Genomic DNA, 15303 nt, shown 5'->3' with positions numbered 1-15303 from the left:
ATGAGTGTGCAGGAGACCCCTTTCGCCCTGTCAGTTCCTGAAAACAATAGGGTAAGTTTACTTACCCTGTCAAAGCACAACTCAGAGGAACCAGGGGGGAGTTCAGGGCCAGGTGACAGCATGGACATGGATGAAAAAAAAGGTGGGGTGGAGGTGGGTACCTGACCTCTAGTTTTAACCTCTTGTATTTTGCTGTGCATAATACTCTCTTTTAGCCCAAATTTGTGAGGAAAAAATAAGAATGCACATTATACATAGGTAATACTAATTCTGTATCTATATAAACATTTTTAATTCTTTTATTTATGCTTATGAATTAAAAGTGCAACTCTAGAAATCAATGACTATATCCGTATGCAAAATAATACACCAGAATATGACAATAATCAGTTTTGTTGAATTTACGATGACCTTGCAATGACAGAGAGTTCTTGGCCTTCTATGATGTGTAAATATCGTAAATTCATTACTGGTACATAAAAGTTCTTGTACCTTGTATCTGTTCTTGTGTTTTGTAATTATCTGTTATATAGAATTTCTTGCACCATAATACGTTAAAAAATAAATGCTAAAATTCCTTGATAATACAAAAACCAACTACTTAGATGTAAACAAATAAAATTTGTAAAACAAAAGATTTTTCCCTGAAAGTCTGAGACAAAAATGTGGGTGCACATTATATATGGCAAAATATGGTACATGGCCTAATTATTTACTATGGATATGTAGATAGACATCTACAAGTATACACTGAGACAGAAAACAAAAATTGCTGTTTTATAATTTGATAAATGCTGGATGCAAATGATCATGTTTATAAAGCTAGTCTCCGTTCTCATGAAATTATTGCTTGTGAAAATATTATTATAGAATATTTTTGTAAATGAAAGACAGAGTTCATGAAGTCTTTTATTCAGATCTCTCTAAGCCAACACATTATCTCCCCCCCCCCACACTAAAGAGCTTTGGGCCATCTGTCCTATGTAGGCTACCAGCTGGTATGATCTCCAGAAATACCTCCTCAATTGTAGGTACTAATTAAGTTTTTCCATATGAACAAATTGTAGATTGACTGTATTTACAAATAAAAAAATCTAAATCCAGGTTTGCCTTGTGGCAAGTGACTTGATTTCAATAACGAAGATGAATCTTATAGGCAGGTCCTTTGGGAGGTTGGACTGTTTCTACTATTAAACCTATTTCTGGTGGGAACAATGGGATATTTTTATTCTCATCCAAAATCAAACCTAGAATTATGATCTTATTTAAAAAAACAATTGTAACAAAAACCAACTATGGGTTCAGAATAAGTTACAATGAAATTGCCAAATGAATGGACACTACAAAAATGAACCCTAAAATCACGTATGTAATATGCAAAACATGTTGCCTGTCCATTATGCAATTAAATATTTCTAGTTAGTATTGAACCAAACTGAATATCCATGGACATTTGACCAAACCTTAGGAATTCAACAACTACCGTGTTTCCCCGAAAATAAGACCAAGTCTTATATTAATTTTTGTTCCATTAGGGCTTATTTTCAGGGGATGTCTTATTTTTCATGTACAACAATGCTACATTTATTCAATTACAATCATGTCATCTTCTTATGTAACATCGTCATAACGTACTAAGTGCATCCGTCTGGCTGAGATATTAACTGGGACTTATTTTCGGGGCAGGTCTTATTTTTGGGGAAACATGGTAAGTTATAACACAACTCATCTTTGCAAAGGAAATAGTCAAAAAAAGAGGAATGAATTAGGAAATTGAAAAGGTGAAAGGACCACGCTCACTTGCCCATCAAATAAAATGTCTACAAGAAGAAAGGATTGAGGCAAAAAGAACAATGTTTAAAAGTTGAGTGAAAGAGCTTTAGACTTTTATAGTATACAGACCATATCTCCTCATGACACACTGTCCTACCCTATCCCCCAGTATACAGCCCCTCCTTTGTTCTCCCCTTCACTCCTAGTCCTGGGAAGCCCCTTATTATTTTCTCATCCTGCAGCCACCCTCTCGGTACAGGATTGCTTGTGAGGGTTGCATGTGCCTGTCTTCTCTCCCGGTTCTATCCCTTTAATTATTACGTGACCTCCAAGCTTCCATTAGGAGCCCTCTGAACCTAACTCTCAAATTTCCCAAGTTCACATTCCTGGCTTTGTCACTACCAGCTTGACCTTGGGCAATTTGCTTGACCTCTTCACCCTCAGCTTCCTTATGTATAAATTGAGGATAATGCTAATGGCATCTAACCTTAGAAAGCTGATGTGAGAATTAATGGATGTGCATAAAGCTCTTAGAAAAATGTTTCACTTAATAGAAAGCACTTAATAGAAGAAGGAGGAGGAGGAGGAGGAAGAGGAGGAGGAGGAGGAGGAGGAGGAGGAGGAGGAGGAAGAAGTCATCGTCTATGTCTCTGTTGCTGACTCTGTTCTCCTCTCCTATTGGTTCCTTCATTCCAATTCCACATATTAATGACCTAGCTCATCCTTCAAGCCCAGGACCACTGTCAATTCTACCATGTGCCCCTTGTTTTCTCACTCAAAAAGCATCAGTACCTCTTCTGAAACCCTTAGTGGTTAACCCAAAACTCTGCCATGCGCTTCTCACTTTCTGTGTTATATTCCAGAGATACGTTCTTGGAGAGCGGGCTCTCCACTGGCCTGGCCTAACTGAGAACCCCTGATCCGTACATAATAGATCTGAGCTGTTCAATACAGTAGCTACTAGTCACACCCAGTCACATCCAGCTTTCAAAGTTTAATTAAAATGAAATAAAATGAACAATTCAGTTCCTCAGTTACATTAGCCAAATTTAAAATAGTCCATAGTCACATGTGAGAACTGGCTTCAGCACAGGTATAGAACATTTCCATCATCACAGAAACATCTATTGGACACTGCTGCAATAGACGGTACTTGAATAAATAATCGTTTTATGGTTTTTAAAGACCTGGTATATGTTAGAATTATTCTCTCAGAAATTTTATTTCACCATGAGCTTTCATTTAAAAAATGCTCAAAATGAGCACTTTGCTGCATTTACTGTGAGGATGAAGACCGTTCTCAGCAATCAGATGGTGGACATCCCAGAAAATGTGGACATCACTCTGAAGGGACCACAGTTATGGTGAAGGGACCCTGAGGCACCCTGTGAAGGGACTTCAATCACATCAGTGCAGAACCCAGTCCCCTTGGGAAGAAAAAGAAGAGGCTCTGGGGTGACCAATGGTGGGGAAACAGAAAGGACCTGGCTACTGCTCGCACTCTCTGTCGTCCCGGACAGAACATGATCAAGGGTGTTACATTGGGCGTCCATTACAAGCTGAGCTCTGTGTGGGCTCATTTCCCCATCAACGTCGTTATCAGGAGAATGGTTCTCTTGTTGAAATCTCTGGGGTAAAGAATACATTCGCAGGATTTGGATGAAATCAAGTGTTGCTTGCTCAGTATCTCAAGCTCAGAAAGACGAGTTGATGCTTGAAGGAAATGATACTGAACTTGTGTCAAATGCAGCTGCTTTGCTTCAACAAGATTAAAAACAAGGATATCAGAAAATTTTTGGATGTTGTCTGTGTTTCTGAAAAAGGAACATTTCAGCGGGCTGATGAGTTAGATCTAAGTTGTCCAGCTACAGAAACACCAAGATGTCGAGTGATTCCTCACACTTAATTGGAATATTTTGAAGATGCAATAAAAGTCACGTATTAAAAAAAAAGAAAAATGCTCAACATGAAAACACAATTTATATCATCACGATAATTTGGGTGTAAGACCACTGAGAAAGCATTTCTTGTACATGTAGGTATGAGAATACAACCAGTTCCTTCCTGAAGCCAGCCAAACAACATTCCAACATGGGGAAGACATCGCCCTCATTCAGAATGATGGGAAACCCACTCCTCTGAGGTGCTAGCAGGACCATAAGCCATAGCCAATCCATACAAAATTCACACTCAGACTTCCAAATTTTGGCATAAAGTTTCAAATAGACATTTTCCATGAAATAAAAGGAAATTATCTAGTTTTCTTTGCACTAGTATTAGGTGAGGCTAACACCCTGCAATAGCTTCCTTTTGCACTTAGAATGAATTCCAAGTCTTCTTGACTATTCTGGAAGTACCTATCCACTTCAGCTTCATCTGTCACCACTCTCCAGACATGGATGGCGGGTCTTCCTTCAGTTCATGGAAGCAGGCGGTCTCCACCCCTCCGTACCAGCTCACAGCTCACAGCACACTGCACAACACACAACTGCAGGGGAGATTTCCTCAGTCCTCACACTGATTTTCATTTCCTCAGAGCTGCCTTACGCGACCAGTCAATACAAAATAGTTCCTGCTTGTATTCTTCCTTACAGTACCTCGATATTGCCTTTCATTTATGATTTGATATTTGTTTGTTAACCTGTCTATTGTCTGCCTCCTGCAATAGACATTAAGTTTGGGGAATGTCAGGAGTATATTGTTTTATTTCCCATTATTTATCCAGCTTCTTGTGTCATGACAGCTAGATATTTAAGAAATATCTATTAAACGAAGAAAAGAAACAGACTCAGATGCGTACATAATTGTGTTGAGGGAAACAATGTAATGATTTTATGTTAAATAAAGGAATTTAAACTAACCTATTTTGTGATTGCATTTATGTCATGAGAGAGACAGGTGAGGAAGGGAGGGAAAAGAAGGGGATGGGAGGGGAAGGGAGGGGAGGGAAGAAGCACAGAGAGAGGGAGGCTTAATTTTCAAAGAATCACATAAAATTTCAAAATCTATCCTTTGTTCAAGCTTCGATGGTCTGAGTCATGTTTACCTATTATTAGAGAGAAAATTATGAGGCAGTCATTTCTGATATGCAATATGAGATTTTGGTCACTTTTAGGGACTCAGTGAACTAGGATTTAATCTTCAATGCTCATTATATCCAGTGGCTTAAAATACTGGAGCAATGCCCAGATGGAAAGTGGCAAGACATTTAAGAGTGATATAGCTAACTAAATACCCTTTGAATAATAAAAAAGGCACTTTCCATTAAAAGTAATGCATTGTTTCATTCTAGTTTGGGTGGATTAGAAAGTTAAAAAGTAAAATAAAAAAGGGAGATATATTAAGAAACTATAGGATGATCTTAAAAATTAGATATCCCTTTAGACTTAGTTATTCTCTTGTGCAGTTTACATCAAATGTCTGTAGAATGAATAGTATACAGTACAAAACATCATTTTAAATGACACTACATTGTAAGATACACACACACACACACACACACACACACACACACACACACACATACACACACACAGAGCATTGTAACCTTGATTTTCTATATATGTTGATCTACTTGCGGAGATGGTTTATCTATAGCCAGACAAAACTTTTTGTAAATAAGTTAACCGGATCTATATTAATTTGTAGAAGCATTTAGGTGACAGAAAACCATCAGAATTATGGGCACTGAATTCAGCTAACCAAGAGAAACAAATCACTACCAGAGTGGCAAAAACTTCTGCTATCTTCCTCTTTCACTGTAATTCGTAAAGTCAAGTTATACTTTTAATCTAACACAATTTTAGAATCTCAGTGGGTTTTAGAGAACTTTTGATGCTTTGTTTATTCTTCTCTGCCAATTATTTTTCATTCGTATTATAGTTGGATTTTTCAAAGTTCACTCACATTTCAGTTGGTTTCAATAGCATTAAAGGTTTTTGTTATTTCATCTAAATTTGGGCCATGCTCATAGGACTGTTCGTATGTAAACAAAGCCATCAGAAAACAGCTGATTTCCACATTACAGGGCCATTCTCTTTTTGAGACACTCAGGTTGCAAACTCATTGTCACTATTCACTGAATGTCACTATTATCAATGGTAAGTGAACATTAGTCATATTCATTTGGAGAAAAGTCACTGAACTATATTTTCAGCTGTGTTATGTAATTCATTAAAGGACCGTGTTGCCATTTGAAGAAAAACTATTAATTTATAACTCCTAATCATAAAATGCAGGTGCCAGTGTTAGCCATCACCAGTTTGGGGAAACTTGCTATTCTTAATTTCTGTGTAGCATGATTAGAAGCCACTGTTATTCAGGTGGCCAGATACCCAAGGTAGATGACCTTTTGCAGTTGTCTTGTGTGCCTGGATGCACTGGTGAAGAAGGAGGAGCTAAAAGTCAACAGGACTCTTTCAGCTCTGATCTCTGACTCTAAGGAAGACATAAGAATCTTCCTGCAGGTGTCATTGAAGCCTGAGTAATTCCCATGCACCATATTTTTAAGGTCACTGAATTTTTCCACCAGATAATATTAAAGATGATATGTTTCCTTGGGGGAGAAAGAAGTCAGGGCCATTCCATTTAAAAGGAAATAAAACCATTAAAAAATTTACCTACAGTTGCAATTGAGCAGGATAATTGTTAAACTTTAAATAGTGGATGGAACCTAATACACTGGATTTTTAAATTATTTAGAGAAATTAGCAACCATGAAAATAAGCATCATAAAAATGTTTCCATGGTCTGAATAAATTCTTAAACGTAGAGTAGAAAATCTGGTTGTATAAATGGAAATGTCTTCATTTCAGGATTTCTTGTGAATCATCATAGCCCCCACTATTACCTAGCACATAACAGGTTTTCAATAGTGAAGAGGTAAATGAGTGAATGAATGAATGAATGAGTGAATAGGTACTTCAAGACTCAGCAGTAACACACATTGCTTTATATTCTATATAAGTAAACCTCTTATTTAAGACATTTAAATTTAAAAATGTGAGCCATATTTATTAAACCTCTTATTTTAAAATGTCACAATGAAAGTAGGAGAAAAAAATTGTAGCAATGAGAGAATTTTACTTAAATGGGGAAAATTGGTATTTTTCACTTGGACTCTGAATTACATCATAGCTAACAGATAACACAAGTGCTTAATAACATCTTTTCTTAATTCACATCTTTAGAATGATTTTCTTGAATGGAAGCACATTTGACACATGCATTTAGAAATTCAAAATAGCTCAAGATGCAACTCTGAAGGTAACATTTACAAAATGAAACACTGGGGGGACGAAAAGGTCCCTGACTTATCCTGGAAGTAAAATCTATAATCAATGAAATAAAGTAGGCATTAACTTTTAATCAGGATCACAAGTGAATTCATCAGGATTTGTACCTGGCATCTATGCCTATGATTTACCAAGAGATATAGGACATGTTGATATTGTCTTCATAGAACTTAAGATAGAACAAATAATATTTTCAATTTTCATTATGCTTTCAGAAAATAAAATGCCAACATCATACCGGGAATCTTTTATTAGATGATAATAAAACTGTTTAATTAGTTAGTCTCCAGAGGTAGAACAATTATCCAGCTGTCTCCCTGCAATTTCCTATTAGTAGTTGCAAAGAAAAGTTCTTTTCCTCTGGGATTTTATTAAGGACAAATTCAAATTCCCAACTTGATACTCAAACAAACAGATACAGCCAGAGGGCACTAAACCTAACATGTCATTCAGGACTCTTTAATAATAATATTCAAAAACAGATGTTATTACACATAAATTTGTCTCTTGTTATTTTCTAACCATATATGCATCTAGTGTTTTGCTCCATAATAAATTGTTAGTATCCATGATGTGTCAAAGAGTAAATTATAAAGCGGTAGAGTGTATTTAACTAGCAGATGGTTTAGCTACATTTAAGCTGATATAAAGCAAATTCATATATATAAACATATGTGTATATTTATATAATTAATTATATATAGATATATAATAAATAAATTATATCATTGTTATCAGTAATTAATATATGATTAGTAATAATTAGTATTAGTTATTAATAAATATATAATTATTATCAGTAAAAGTATTTTATTAAACTATTTTCCAATCATTTTCACATAAATAAGATATTTAGCCAAATAGTTACAAGTTAAATACAGTTTTTCTGATTTATTATTTAGAAATAGAATACATACCCCTTGAGGGGAAAAAATCTAATTTGCTATTTTTCTATTTCAGCTACTCCCTTCTCTTAAATCTACAATATTCAATATCAATGAGAAACATCTTTGTAGACAATATTTCATATAAGAGCTGACTTCATGCAAGGTATATTGTCAATTATAACAACACTTTGCACTTCTATAATACATACTTTAACATTTTTTCATATTATTTAAGTTTATTTTCATGAAAAAAAATTATCACAGGGGTAAACAGGAATTTAACTTACCAGAGTTTAACTTGAGTTTTTGCTAGAGGTTAAAGGAAACTCTATTACATGATCAATTTTTTTCAGATAAAACATGAATTTCAAAGAAATAAAAACTTTCAGCAAATTGCCGCATACTCCTTGCCCAGTCATAAGCATGCATACTATTTCTATTCTGTCTTCAGAAAAAAAACACAGTCCTTCTAGAGCTTCCACATTACAGTACATTGGTAGGTTAAAGAAAAAAAAAAGATTCTTGGATCCCACCTCAAATATGATGAATCAGAATAGAGTAGAGGAAGGATGGTAGAATCTGCATGTCAATGGGTATATATTAATAAGATGCTTGTTACACATATCAAAATGTGAGAACAGCTACTTGGCTGGGAATTCAGCTAAGTTAGAAAAGGACTTGCTCAGTGATTATATATTTTTAAATTTCATCCCTCTGTGAGTTTTCGATTCTCAAAGATTATTTTTAGGAACCCCTTTTAGTAAATCACAAAACTAACCTCCAATTCCTGTAAGTACACCCTTCTTCAATGTCACCTTGTCGCTCCTGCCATTAAGAGGTGAAATGTATATCTCTACCTCTTGGCATCTGGTCTTGGCCTTGTGACAAACTTCAGTCAGTAGAACATTAGGAAACATGACCAAAGCAGAGACTTGATAAGTGCTTGTACAACGGGGCTTTACCTTTCTGTTGCTGCCATGTTAAGAAGCCTGGGCTAAACTGCTAGATGTTAGAGATCCATGGCACAGTTGCCTCCATCGTTGCAGTCAATGGTCAGACATGGGGAGGAGGCCATCCAGTACCAACCTTCCCCAACCAATCTGTTAGCTGAGTGCAGCTATAAAATGAGCCCAGGAGATACCTGAAGAAGAACAGCCCACTGGGCCCAGCCCACGTGGCCAACCCGCAGTACTGCAAGCTAATAAAAGATTGCTGCTTTAAGCCACTAAGTAGGTGGTTTATTATACCACAAAAGTAAGTCATATACTGCTTCTTACAAAGAGAAAAACAAATAGAAGGTGACGTTTTTAAAGTCAATTTTGGTAGTTCTTAAACTTTACCACATTCTTGGATTATTTTGCATTTTTCATGTAAGGACTTAACACATGTGGTAAACATATTTGTACAGGGCCAACTGGATTTGTAAGGGTGAAAGTCGATAAATCAATAACGCAATTAGACTTAGCTAGTTTGCAGTTTAACTCAGCACACAGCCCGCTATCTGGCCACCTGTAATTAAACCTAGCTATTTTGCAATTAGATCTGCCTTGATATTCAGCTATTTCCTTTGTTTCTCCCCTCACTGATTAACTGAAGAACTCTGCCTAGTTCCCTTTCTCAAGGCTACACAGACTTTGTTAATCCATTTAATTAATAAAATCCTAACCTGGAAAGGGCAATTTCTTAATCCTCAGGTGCCCAGACACCAAAATACACATAATGTCCCAGGCCAAGGTGGCTAAGTCCAGAGTCTGGAGATAATATTATCTTAAAACAGACCAGACCCCAGGAAGGATGTCAGCCCTCAGACCTGCCTGATCGACTCCCCCTTTCCTTTGTTCTTCTTGTGTACCTGTAAAACCTTCTGATTGGTCTAAGAATGGAGGTGGCCACTGGACAGGAGTCCACCATCCTCCCAAATGCTGGCATTCTGAATAAACATGCTTTTCTTTCCATCAACCATGTCTCTCTCAATTTTTAACTTTCTAGCAGCAGGCAGCCAGACCTTTGCATGGCATCAGATTCCAGAAGTTTTATCCTGCCTAATTAAGTGCCACTGAGAGATGTAACCCATTCAGGAAGGAAGAAATAAAAAGTGAGCAAAGTACTTTGTAGAAATAAACATTAAAAAAACAAAAACAAACAAACAAAAACAAACAAACATGCAGCTGGAAAAACCAGTTATGGCATTTAGTTTTGACTTTTACAAAGGAATTTCACTTGCATTATTGAAAAATCTAAGTTTACCATGGTAACTGCTTCCTTACACATCACTTTTATTCCCAATAAAGGTATTTATGGAGGATGAAGTAAACTCTACTAAATATGACATTTCCCATCATAATGTTTGTGTAAGATAATGTTTTGCATCATCAGGCTGCTTTATATAAACAATTCCTTATTATTGCACTTACAGTAATTAGAGTTGTTCCCACGTGACTGAAGATAATGACATAAAGTATGTGAATATGCTTTAAAAACTAGGACTTTAAACTATTACATAGGATTATTGTAACAACAATAATATTATATTGAGGAGAATTCCATCACCTAGACTCGCTCATTGATTTGTTTAACATAAGAGTAGCTACTCTGGCCAGGCACCTTGTCAAGTGTCAAGATAATAGGATAGACAATGACCTGCTCTCATGGAAACTACATTTTAGCAGGAAGAACAAGATAATTTCCGGTATTGATAGGTTCTATGAATAAAACAAAACAGGAAAATGTGAACGATCACGGCAGATAATTTAGAATGAGAAACCAGGGACCTTTTAGGGAGGTAACACTTAAGATGAGAACTGAACAAAGAGAAGGAGCCAGTCAGGCAAATTTTAAGGAGGGAAAATAGCAAGTTCAAATGACCTAAAATGGAAATAAAACTGGCCTTTTCCAGCTCAAAAAGATAACTAGTGTGGCGATTACCTATGGTGTTTCCCAAAAAATAAGACCTACCCCGAAAATAAGCCCCCTTAAGATCATCAGTACGGTATGACGATGTTCCAGAAGAAGATGCCATGACTGTATTTGAATAAATGTAGATTGTTGTACATGAAAAAATAAGACATCCCCTGAAAATACACCCTAATGCGTCTTTTGGAGCAAAAATTAATATAAGACCCGGTCTTATTCTCGGGAAAACATGGTAGTGAGCCAAAAGGAAAGTGCTAAGAGACAAGATTAGAAAGGTGTAGAGTGTACACAGCACATAGAGTCTCTTAAGACATTCAAATTCATTCAGACCTTATCTAAAATTGTGTACATATAGCTGAAATCTACATAGGTCATCTTTGACAGCGGTATATGGGGATTTTGTTTGTCAGTAGAACGCTTTGCCTTTGAAAATCCACCATAAGCATACAAGAAGTATGGACTGTTAAGTGATTCCATACTAACTTCTACATGAGTAAGAATCCAGAAATATTTGGAAAGGCAGAATATTTCCATAAAGGTTTACCATCCTAGTTAAAATCCTTTAAATATTTTCTAGACTCTCCCCAGCCAGCTATCTTGGTTTTAGCATATTCATGTATGGATGAAAGAACAATAACAACAAGAAAAAGTACAGAACTAGTCAAGGAAGTGGGTTTTTCTTGTTTTTGTTTGTTTGTTTGTTTTTTTCCTGAACTTATTCAAACCAGTCTAGGTAAAAAGCTATACTATTCATTGAAATTAAAAGAATGGTTACTGAGGGGCAGCCAGTTAGCTCAATTGGTTAGAGCGCGGTGCTCTAAACAAGCATGTTGCTGGTTCTGTCCCCACGTGGGCCACTGGGAGCTGTGCCTTCCACAACTAGATTGAAACAACTACTCGACTTGGAGCTGATGTCCTGGAAAAACACACTTAAAATAAGTAAAAGTTTTTTTGTTGTTTTTTTTTAAAGATGACTGGTCACTGAAATAGGACTGTTCTGGTAAATTAGTGTTCAAGCATATTAAAGATTATCACATGTGGAAAAAAATAAGGATGACTAAAAATTTGCAAGTAAAGTCCAATGACTACTAAAAATCAAGTAATTCTAAATTGGAGAAAACGCTTTGCTATAGATAACAAAAGAATTTATTCTAAATTGACTATATAAATTATATCATTTACATATGATGAGAACTGAATGAATTAGTATAAATTGTTATGCTTTAGCTAAAAAGGGTTGACAAGTTTGAGATTTAAAGTAAACACTGCAAACCTAAAATTGACAGCAGAAGGAGAATAAAATAATTTTTTGAGTCTGTTTGCACAATAGAAAAAACATGTCCTAAATACACAGAACTGAATAATATAGGAAATAAATTATCATGGAAACGAATTAGGATAAACTAGTTTGTAGCGTTCTTGCTACTTTAGATGCAATGTTTTGGTGGTATGATGGATTCCCTCACAAAGTAAACTTAGGACTATATCTTAAAATAATAATCCAATTGGTCAATAACACGAATGTGTATTAGCAATAAAATTTAAAAACACAAAAAAAGTTCTATTAGTTTGGTGCAAAAGTAATTGCGGTTTTTGCAATTATTTTTAACCTTTTAAACCGCAATTACTTTTGCACCAACCTAATACTTGTTTAACTAATTCACACTAAATAGGTGCTCAACAAAATCTACAGTATACTGTAAAGAAAAATGGTTGCAACTTGTGCATCTCAAATTCCTTCTTAGTAAAAATTCATAAAACTATGTTTAACTTCCAAAACCATCTGGTTGGAGAAGCAAAATATGAAGAAAGCAACAAGAAGATCTGGCATATATACATAATGGAATACTATTCTGCCATAAGAAAAGAAGAAATAGTGCCATATGAAACAACATGGATGGATCATGAGATTATTATGCTAAGCAAAATAAGTCCGACAAAAAAAGTAGAGAACCATATGATTTCACTCATACATGGGATATAAAACTGAAATCAACAAAGGAACAAGGTAAACAAACAAAGAAACAAAAACTTATAGACATAGACTATAGTTTAGTGATTACCGAGGGTAAGGGGGGAGGGGAGTGGTATATGAGGGTAAAGGGGATCAAATATATGGTGATGGAAGGAAAACTGACTGTAGAACTCGCACACAATGTGATATATAGATGATGTATTAGAGAATTGTACACTTGACTAATCATTGTACATTTTTACAACTTTGTACAATTGTACAACTTTACTAATCATTGTCATTCCAATAAACTTTAATTTTAAAAGAAAGAAAGAAACAGGAAAAAAGCGAAGGAAATGGAATGGAATAAATAACTTCTTGGGGGACGTCAATGTCTAACAGTACAGAAGAAACAAACATAATACTTAGTAAAATATTAAAAAAAAATTCTAATGCACTGATGAGTGGAAACAACCCAATTTCAGAGAGGCCAAAAACAAAATTAAAGCAGAAATTAGTAGATAGTCAAGCACCAAAGTTTGCTTTCATCCAGAGGGTTTCTAACAAGTTTGTGCTAAGATTCTTCTTTGACAGATGTCCAGAGCTCAGAGGACAGGGCTTCTCTGCACAAATATAGAACCACAGAGTCGAACAATAAACGATCTTGCCACACAAAAAAAGATAATAGAAAACTTGCCTGTTTTGAATCTGTCACTGAGTTGAGGGAAAATAAATAAATAAGCTCTCCTAAGACTGCATAACCACAAGCCGGACCTCATAGGGAGTCACAGTCTAAATTTACACTATTGTGTCATAAAAAGCAACTAGCCAAAGATTTAATTTAAAGTGTTAGTGTGTGGTGGTGCTCCCTGGTGTCTGAAATAACAAATGGAAGCTTTCTCTACAGGAAAACTCCTCCAACCCAGACCTCAAATAATTCCTACATGTAAAGTTTTAAGTAAAACGAGCAGCTCTAGGTTGAAAACAAAGAAACAGGCACCATTAATGAGAGTCAGAGGGGAGAAAAAGACAGAATTAGATCCACAAATATTTCACTTATTGGAACCGTCTCCACATGATGATAAATGTAGTCAAAAAATACAATAAAATTTTAAAATATGACAGGAGTAAGAGACTCATGTAAAATAGAATTTCTATAAGTAATATGTAATAATTGAAATTAATGTTCACTAGATGACTAAACAGATTATTAGAATTGATCAACTGGGAAGCAGTTTCAAAGAATTCATTCTAGTTAAAACACAGAAAAAAAGGATATATGAAATAAAGAAAACAGTTAAGATATCCCAAGGTAGCATACAAAGATCTAACACCCACACAACGGAATTTCCAGAATACAGTAGAGCAAATGAAGAGACAATATTCTAAGAGGTAACAGAAATTTCCAAAACTGTTGAAAGATGTGAATCTTAAACTCTAGAAATATAAATAGAGAACAATATAAATAAATAATTCATCCACAGATACATATGGTACATTTATGAAATATGAACGATAATGACAAGATCTTAAAGCAGAAAAAAGGAAAAGATCATGTAGGGCTGTATGGCAGTTAGAATGAAGACTGACTTCTAAATAAAAATGAAGGCAGCGTGAAATAATATCTTCTAAATACTGAGAAAAAAACGAATAAAAATAGAATCATGTACTCAATTCAATTGTCCAAAACCAAAGGTGAATCAATGAAATTTCAGACAAAAGCCAAAATGGATTTTACCACAAATATATACTAACTAAAATAATCACAGATGTACTTAAAACTGAAAGAAATTAATACTAATTGGGAGCTCTGAAATGCAATAAGAAATGATGAGAAATGTGTTGGGTTAATATTTTGGTAATTCTGCAAGATGGAAAGAAAATAGAGGAAAAAATAGCATTGACACTGCAAGCGAGTGATGGCCATTAAAATGCCTTTAGATCTTATGGTAGGTCAAAAAGATTTATTATTAATCTTAAATTTTGTTAATTAGGAACGGTAAAGCATGAAACTAACTACTAGAAGAATGGAAATTGAGTGTGAAACTTCCAAATAACCAGAAGAAAACAATGGAATGAAAAAGAAAACTATAAAATAAAGCAATAGAAAGAAAAAAGGAACGGTGGAAGGAAGGAAGGAAAGAAAGAAAGAAGGAAGGAAAGAAGGAAAGAGAAAAGAGAAGAAATAGGAAAAAAAGACTATGAAAAAATACAGAAATAAATCCAAAGATTTCAGCAAAGTAAATAGAAATGGACAAAACAATCCCAGCTATATGTTGCTTACACAAGACACACTTAAAACATAACATCAAATGGTTGGAAGTAAAGATACAGAATAAGAATATATCAAGCCAAACACAGACCACAAGAAAATTGGTATAGCTCTATTACTAGTAAACCAAAGAAACTTTAAGGGATGGAAAGCACTGTTAGAGATAAAGTAGACAATGTAAGGATAAAATTTCCCATTAACTAGAAAAAT

At 35.1% G+C, this 15303-nt stretch overlaps 1 protein-coding gene and 1 pseudogene across 2 annotated transcripts in view; one reads left to right on the top strand and one right to left on the bottom strand.

The window, feature by feature from the left end:
* Positions 1-15303, bottom strand: part of KCNIP4 (potassium voltage-gated channel interacting protein 4) — a 1020161-nt gene that overhangs the window by 909870 nt on the left and 94988 nt on the right. The window lies entirely within an intron of this gene.
* On the top strand, positions 3061-3679 carry LOC148759323 (large ribosomal subunit protein uL6 pseudogene; annotated as a pseudogene).

The sequence above is a fragment of the Rhinolophus sinicus genome, chromosome 1, assembly GCF_057876585.1.
Source record: "Rhinolophus sinicus isolate RSI-liver-muscle chromosome 1, RSI-T2T, whole genome shotgun sequence".
NCBI lineage: Eukaryota > Metazoa > Chordata > Mammalia > Chiroptera > Rhinolophidae > Rhinolophus > Rhinolophus sinicus.
This window is presented reverse-complemented; position numbering and strand designations above follow the sequence as displayed.